The sequence below is a fragment of the Elephantulus edwardii genome, unplaced genomic scaffold (genome assembly GCF_000299155.1).
Source record: "Elephantulus edwardii isolate Elephantulus edwardi_28Jun2011 unplaced genomic scaffold, EleEdw1.0 scaffold00414, whole genome shotgun sequence".
Taxonomy (NCBI): domain Eukaryota; kingdom Metazoa; phylum Chordata; class Mammalia; order Macroscelidea; family Macroscelididae; genus Elephantulus; species Elephantulus edwardii.
The window spans coordinates 20629-28766 of NW_006400164.1; positions in this window are offsets into that span (position 1 = coordinate 20629).

Below are 8138 nucleotides of genomic sequence, written 5' to 3' on the forward strand. Positions count from 1 at the left end.
TAAGTTATCTTCCCCTGTGTACAATGTCTCTGAAACCTGCACTATTCTAAGACAGTCCATATGGCTCAAGGACTCCAACAAATCTATCTTTATTACCCCAGTAACTGTATCAACCCATCTTCTCCAGGTTCTTCCTTTCCTGTGCTTTCCTCCACCTTTCCAAGCATGATGTCCTATTCTTAGGATTGATCCCTCCTGGCCATGTACCCAAAGTATGTTAGATGAAACTTCAAAATTCTAGATTCCAAGGAGAAACTTGGTTTTATCCTCTCCAAGACAGACTTGTTTGTTTTCTTGGTGATCCATGGTATGTTCAAGACTCTTCTCCAGCACCACAAGGCAAAGACTTTGATTCTTCTTCTGTCATCCCTAGTTGTCATTATCCAGCTCTCTGATGGAACAAGTAATTGTGAAGACCATGGGCTGGAACAGGTGCACCTTGGTCTCTAGGCTGACATCGTTGCTTCTCATAGGCTAAAATTAAAAACAATATGCTCAACTCAATATTAATTCTTTTTATTGTTATGTGCCATCAAGTTTACTGTGACTCATAGTGACCCTGTGAACAAAAGCCCTGAAACCTGCCCTATCCTGAGTTAATCTCACTGTCTCTAAAGCATATACATCCATAATCCCAGTTACTGTGTAAATCTATATAACCCAAGGTCTTCCTCTCCTGCCTTATCCCTCTATCTTTCCAAGTATGATGTTCTTCTCCAAGGACTTGTCCTTCCCGGCCACGTGCCCAAAGTATATGAGACAAAACTTCAGAATTCTTGCCTCCAAATACCAACTTAGGAGTACCCTCTCTAGGACAGACCTGTTTGTTCTGATATGACCAGCACTCTTCTCCAGCACCACAATTCAACGATATCAATTCTTTTAATGTTATCCTTAGTCATAGTCTAGCTCTTTGATCCATAGCAAACAATTGCAAAGACCGTGGCCTGGATCAGGTGCATGTTGGTTTCTAGACTTACATTGTTGCTCGTCAGCACTCTGGAGAGGTGCTAGACAGCAGACATTCCCAATGTAATTTTTCTTGTTATTTCCTAAATGCTGATGCCAACAGTGGTGGATCAAAGAAGAATGATATTGTTGATAACTTCAATATATTTTCCATGTATCGTGATTCTGTCAATGGTCTGGTGATAATAATCTTTGTAGTCTTAACGTTGAGCTGCAAACCATATTGAACATTGCAGCTCTTGATCTTCTGCACCAAATGTGTCAGGTCTTCCTCAGTTTTGGCCAAAAAGGTTGTGTCATCTGCATAAAGCCTGCGGTTGATGAATCTTTCTCCAACCCTGATGCCACAATCCTCCTCATAAAATCACACTTTCTGAATTATCTGTTCCGCATATAGATTGAAAAAGTATGGAAACACATCCCTGATATACTCTTTTCTTGATTTTGAACCATGTAATGTTTCCTTCTTGGAAGGAGGAGTGGCATCCACTTCCATAATAGCTTGCCTCCGGAAACCCTATGAACCTGGAGAGAGAATGAAAGGCACCCAAGCGTTGAGGACTCTTCTTCATAGATAAGGTCACTATGAGTCACCTGCTATTCAACGGCACTTAACAACAACAACAACGTTTCCTTGCTGTGTTCTGAGGACTTCTTCTTGTTCCAATTGTAGGTTTCTATTATTATTATTATTCATTTTAGTGAAAATTTACAGAAATTTTGAGTTTCCATTCATTCATTGTTGCACTTTTCTCTCTGCTCACCCCTCGCCTCCAGTTCATTCCTCTCTTTGAAAAGTGAAAGAAAAATTCTTTCATTTTTATATGATTTCTCCCCTCAAGTCCACTCCACTATGCGGCTTTTATTCTGGACTCATGTCATGACAATAATATCTAATCTTATATACTTTTTAAACAGTTCTCTCTCTCTCATCTGTTTCAATGCAGTATACATAATTCACCCCATCTTTCTTAGTCTCCCCCTACCCCCAACCCCTATGTCAGTCCCGTTTTACAACAGTGGCACGATACATTATTTATCCTTTTGTGACTGAGACATTTCACTCAACATAATGTCCTCCAGGTTTCACATAAGCACAATCTAGTGTCGAGGATTACCATTCTTCTCAATGTCACCAGCAATTTATTGTGATCTACAGTGTAATGTCTTTTCAAAGTCAACAAAACACAAATAGACATCCTTCTTGTACCCTTTGCTTTCAACCTAAAACCATCTGATATTGACAACAAGTTTTCTAGTGCCACCACCTCTTTTAAATCCAGCTCATGTCTCTGGCAGTTCTATCAATGTACCGTTCCAGGTATTTTTTTTATAACCTTCAAGAAAATTTTTCTTAAGTATAATATTAATAATTAAATAATTTCTACACTCTGTTAGATCACATTTTTTGGAAGAGGAATATATATGGATCTTTTCCAATCAGTTGTCCAAGTACTTGTCTTCCATATTTCCTGGCACAACCTGGTGAGTATGTAAAAGATCAGTCATCTGAACCCACAGGTCCTTCTGAGGGAGAAAGCTGTGGCAGTTTACTTCTGCAAAGATTTGCAGTCTTCAATGTGCTATTCTCTACATTCATGCATTTTGTACATTATTTCCCTTTATTTTTTTATTGTTTAATGTGCCAAGAAGCTGTGTTACACAATCTCGAAGGCAAGTGATTCAAGGCCATAAGCTGTTCTGTGAGAAAAGGATGGACAATCTCCTCCCACGAGATGAACTGCATTTGAAAACCCACCAGAGAATCAGCTATGGGTCGATTATGACTCTATGGTACTCATCAAGACCATCATGATACTCCATGCTGTTAATGTATTATAGTGTCTATGCCAATTAGTCTGTTGCTGGATCCTTGGATAATTTCTATATCTTTGGTATTATAAATGATGCTGCAGTGAAAATAAGTGTGCATATATCTATACAGTGCTCTTGTTTCTCTAGTATACCATAGCACATAATGAGATATACTTCCTCCGAGAGTGTTGGACCACCATCTCCACCAGAAAGCAGCACTCAGATCCAAGCCAGCCCAACCTGGGAGCGCCAGAGTATGCTTTTAATCAGCAAGCACAAAGACAATGGGTGAGTGCGACCTGAACCTGAGCTTATAAGAAGTCAGCAGGTTCAGGAAATTTCTTCTGATATAAGTGGTAGTGCATTTATTGATCAATTTGCTATATTGGTAGGGGGATGGGTGGATGGGTAAAAGGGAAGGACTTGCACAGTACTGCTTACTTAATAGTTTGGTTTTTTGTATGCTTACTTGTTCATCGTTTGTTCTTCTGAGTGCAATTCTTATGTCTCACTTTATTGTATTAGCGTAGCTTACTGATTGCTGTTATGCTGTTATGCGGGAGGCTGTGCCAAAGCTATTTTAATATCAGTGAATTATCCATAGTGGACAGATTTCAGCAGAGCTTCCAGATTAAGACAAACTAAGAAGAAGGATTGGGCACCCACTTCCTGAAATAACTCTCCTTTGAAAACACCATGGACAATACAGAGGAACACTGCTTGACACAACACTAAAGGTAGAACCCCACAAGTGAACGATATTAAAAAATGAAGAGAAACCTCTAAACATCTATTAATAATTTTAACATGGAATGTATGGAAACTGAAAGCAGGGAAATGGTAAGTGTAAAGATAAAGATCGACATTGTAGGCATTAGTGAGGTGAGATGGACTGGCGTTGGTCACTTTGAATTATACAATCATGTGATTGTCTTTGCTAGAAATGAAAATAATTGAAGAATGCATTGCATTCATAGTTGAAAAGATCATTTTAAGATTCATCTGTAAATGTTGTTAGTCATGGGATACTATCCACACACATACAAAGACTTCTTAAAAATATTCAAATGTACAACCAATAGCTAAATCTAAAGAAGAAATTGAAAAATTCTATCAGTATTCTCAGTCTGATATTTACCAACCATGCACTCAAGATGCAATAATAATAACTGGTAATGTAATGATTGCAAAAGTTGGAAAAAAGTAGAAGGATTGGTAGTTGGAAATGATTGGCCCAGAGAGAAAAATGTGGTTGAAGTTTGAATGATTAAATTATGTACATTCAAAGATTTCTTCAGAGCGAACATCCCTTTTAAGACTCACGTGGTTTCAATATGTATGCAATTCATCGTTTGGACTGGACAAGAATCAGATTGGTTACATTTGTGAAAATACCTGGAGAAGATCATTATCAGCAGTAAAATCCATACCAGGTGTTAACTGTAGAACATATATTTAATTACTTATGTGCAAGATCAAACTGAAGTTTAAGAAAACTAAAGCAAGTTACAAGAGCCAAAATATGACCTTGAATACCTTCAACCTGAATTTAAAAATATTTTCAACAAGTTTGAGACACTGAACACTCAGGATCATAGAGCAGATGAATTGTAGGATGACATTAAAGATATTTATGAGGAGAGCAAAAGGTCACTAGAAAGAGGAGGAAGAAAGATCAAAACTGATGTCAGAAGACATTGAAAATTGCCCTAAAGTGTTAAGATGCTAACTCAAAGGAACTGATGCCAAAGTAAAAGAAGTGAGTAGATCAGTAAACTGAAGATAAACCAAAGTATTTTTAGGGACTGTGCATAGAGCTGGAGATTGAGAGTAAAAGAGGCATAACTTGTTTGATATTTCTCAATGAAAGAACTTAAAACAAATTTCAAGCCTTGAATTGCACAATTGAGATGCTTTGGGAAAATCTTGAAAGATCCAGGGAGCACCAAAAGAAGGTGGGAGTATAAACCTTGTTACTATATTATGCAATCAAAAAAGAATTGATTGACATTGAATATTTACAATGTCTTAAATAACTGAAAAATAATTGGTTGATACTGAAATATTTCAGGAAATGTTGTTGTTGTTATGTACCGTCGAGTTGCATGCGACTCAATAGTGACCCTATGTACAACAGCCCTAAACTCTAATCTGTCCTGTTCCAATCGCACCATCTCTGACACACCCATCCCAATTACCCCAGTCACTGAATCAACCCACCTAATAGAGGGCCTTTGCCTCCTGCACTGTCCCTCCACTCTACCAAGCATGATGTCCCTCTCCAAGGACCTGTCCCTCACTACAACATGTCCAAAGTATGTTAGATGGAGCCTCAGAATCCTTGCCTCCAAGGTGTTTCCTGGTTTGACCCTTCCCAGGATGAATCTGTTTGTTTCCCTAGCAGTCCATGGTACCCTCAATACTCTTCTCCAGCACCACAGCTCAAAGGCATCAATTCTCCTTCTATCCTCCTTAGTCATTGTCCAACTCTCTGATGCATAACAAGTGATTGCAAAGACCATGGCAACTATCAGACGCACCTTACTCTCCAGAGAGACACCATTGCTCTTCAATACTTTGTAGAGGTCCCGAACAGCAGACTTTCCCATCACAATAAGTCTTTTAATTTCCTAGGTACTGGTGCCAAGAGTGTTGACTGTAGAGACAAGCCAACTAAAGCTGTGAACAATCTCAACCTCTTTACCATCCATCCTGATGTTGCCAATTTGTCCAGTGGTGAGAATCTTTGTCTTCTTGACATTGAGCCTCAATCCATATTGTTGGCTGCAGTCCTTGACTCTCTGCATCAAGTGCTTCAGGTCCTCCTCACTTTCAAGTAGCATAAAATAAAATATCCAGTGGTAATGAAATGTGAAGTTCAAGCTACACTGAAGGCTTTGGAAAAAAAAAAGATGGTCCCAGGAATTGATGGGATACCAATTGATAGCTCCCAGGTACCATATGCAGCCCTAGATGTGCTAAATAGTCTGTGCTAGAAAAATTGGAAAACACCTATCTGGTCAACTCACTGGAAGAGATGTCTTATTTGTCTCCATCTCCAAGAAAAAGTATTCAACAGAATGATTGAACAATATCATTAACCTAATATGTCAGTAAATTATTGTTGCAGGTTATCCAATAATGGTTAGAAAGCACATTGACAGAAAATTGACTGAAGTTTAAGCTGGGTTAGAAGAGACTGTGGCACCAGGGCTATAATTGCTGTTGTCACATGGATCTTGGGTTAAAGTAGAGGATATCAAAAGAATGCTTATTTGTGTTTTATTGACTATGGAAAAACATTTGAATGTGTGGATCATAATAAACTATGGCTAACAATGAGACAAATGTGAATTCTAAAACATGTAATTTTGCTTATTTGAAATCTATACCTAGACCAAGAAGCTGATTTCTGAACAGAGGAAAATAAGAAGCCTGTTTTTAAAATTAGGACTAGATTCTCTCTGTGGATTTTGGCTCTCAATATGGCTTTTCTTGTGTAGATGACTAAGTGGAGGGGCAGGACAGTTCGAGAGGTATGTTGGCCTATCCACAAAGGAACTGGTTATCTGCCATTCCAAAAGAGGATTGACCAGTCTCAACAATTTACAAGAGGATTGGCTAGTATCTCCAATAAATTAAACAGCTATAGCTTCAGAGAATATATTTCTGCACCAGAAGAGAGAACTTTCCCCACAGCCAGGGAAGAGAGACTTCCCCAACCAAGTGAAACGTAGGACATGCTTTGTGACAGCAGCAGTGGAAATGACTGAACTGAAGAGTTGATGTGATATGGGACTTTGATGGGAGGAGAAATAAAATAGTAGCAGGAATGAGAATTGTTTTGGGCAATTTGGTGGAGATACAGACATGACTGAGAACTTTGTTAGAAAATTTGGAAAAGGAATTTAATATTGACAGGACTTGAGATTCCACGAGACTCAAGGCTGAGTTGCCTTTGTGCACCTTTTGGAGTTGTCTTGACTGCATTCCATTATTAAGCTGAATTCCAATCTTTTTGCTTCCCCAATATGGTTCCATGTGGTCTCTTAGTTTTCATATCAGATTTTGGGCTTAGCCAAGCAGTAAGATTAGTGTTGACATGAGTAGAAAGAGGCATGATCTCTCTGTTGATGGCTTTGACAAAAATATATAGTGTCTCATTTATAGAGGGAAGAATCCTAAATTCAAGGTGCTGGCTCTAGAGGAGATTTCTCTCATGCTATCATTTCTGAAGGGAGTAACTTGTCTCCTTTCAAAAACTGTAGTTCTCACATTTTGGGGGGGAGATTTTGTGTGCATTGAAATGAAATATGGAAGTTTCACCATACAGAGATACTGAGTTCAAAGAACATGCTCTGATTCTGCATTTTTTTCATGGCACTGGTTCCTTACCCTCTTGTCTTTTATCTTGGAAGTAAAATCCCTAAGTTTAGAGGCCATTAAAAACTCTAATGCTATACTACTGAGCAGACATTCTTTTAAGAACCACTGAAATTGCTATACCAACCTTCATGTTGTCTCCCACCGGGATCAATTCTTTGTCTCGACAAGGAAGGAGTAAGGGGGTGCATTCACCACACAATAAATCAAGCCTTGGTATTGTCATAGCCACGTATGTATGTGGAAGTTAGTGGTTTTTTGTTGTTGTATTTTTTAAATTTTTTTTGGAAGTTAGTGTTTTTAATTGAGATGTAGCAAGAAATATTGAATGGGCTATCAAAAGAGAAAACACCATCTCGCCCCAGTAACAATAGCAAAATTCAACAGAGCAACAAACAGCAAATGATGGCAAAGTTGTGGAGAAACTGGAACCCTTATTCACTGTTGGTGGGAATATAAAATGATGTAACCACTATGGAAGGTAGTATGGTGCTTTCTCAAAAAGTTTCAAATAGTAATACTATTTGACCCAGCAATTCCACTACTGGGAATATACCCTAAAGAAACCAGAACTGCTACACAAGCAGATATATGCACATCCATATTTATTGCTGCTTTATTCACAATAGCAAAAAGTTGGAAACAACCCAAGAGCCCATAAATGAATGAATAGAGATGCTCTGTTATATTCACACAATGGAATACTATGCAGCATTGAAAAATAAGAAACTCATGAAATATTGTACAAAATGTGTGACTCTGGAGGACATTATGCTGAGTGAAATATCTCAGTCACAAAAGGACAAATGTTGCATAATGCCACAGTTATAAAACAGGACTGACATTGGGGTTGGGGGGAAACTAAGAAAAGAGTGTATAAATAATGTACATTGCATTGAAACAAGATGAGGGAGAGAACTATTTAAAAGGAATGTGTGATTAGGCATTATTTGCATGACAAGAGTCCAGAA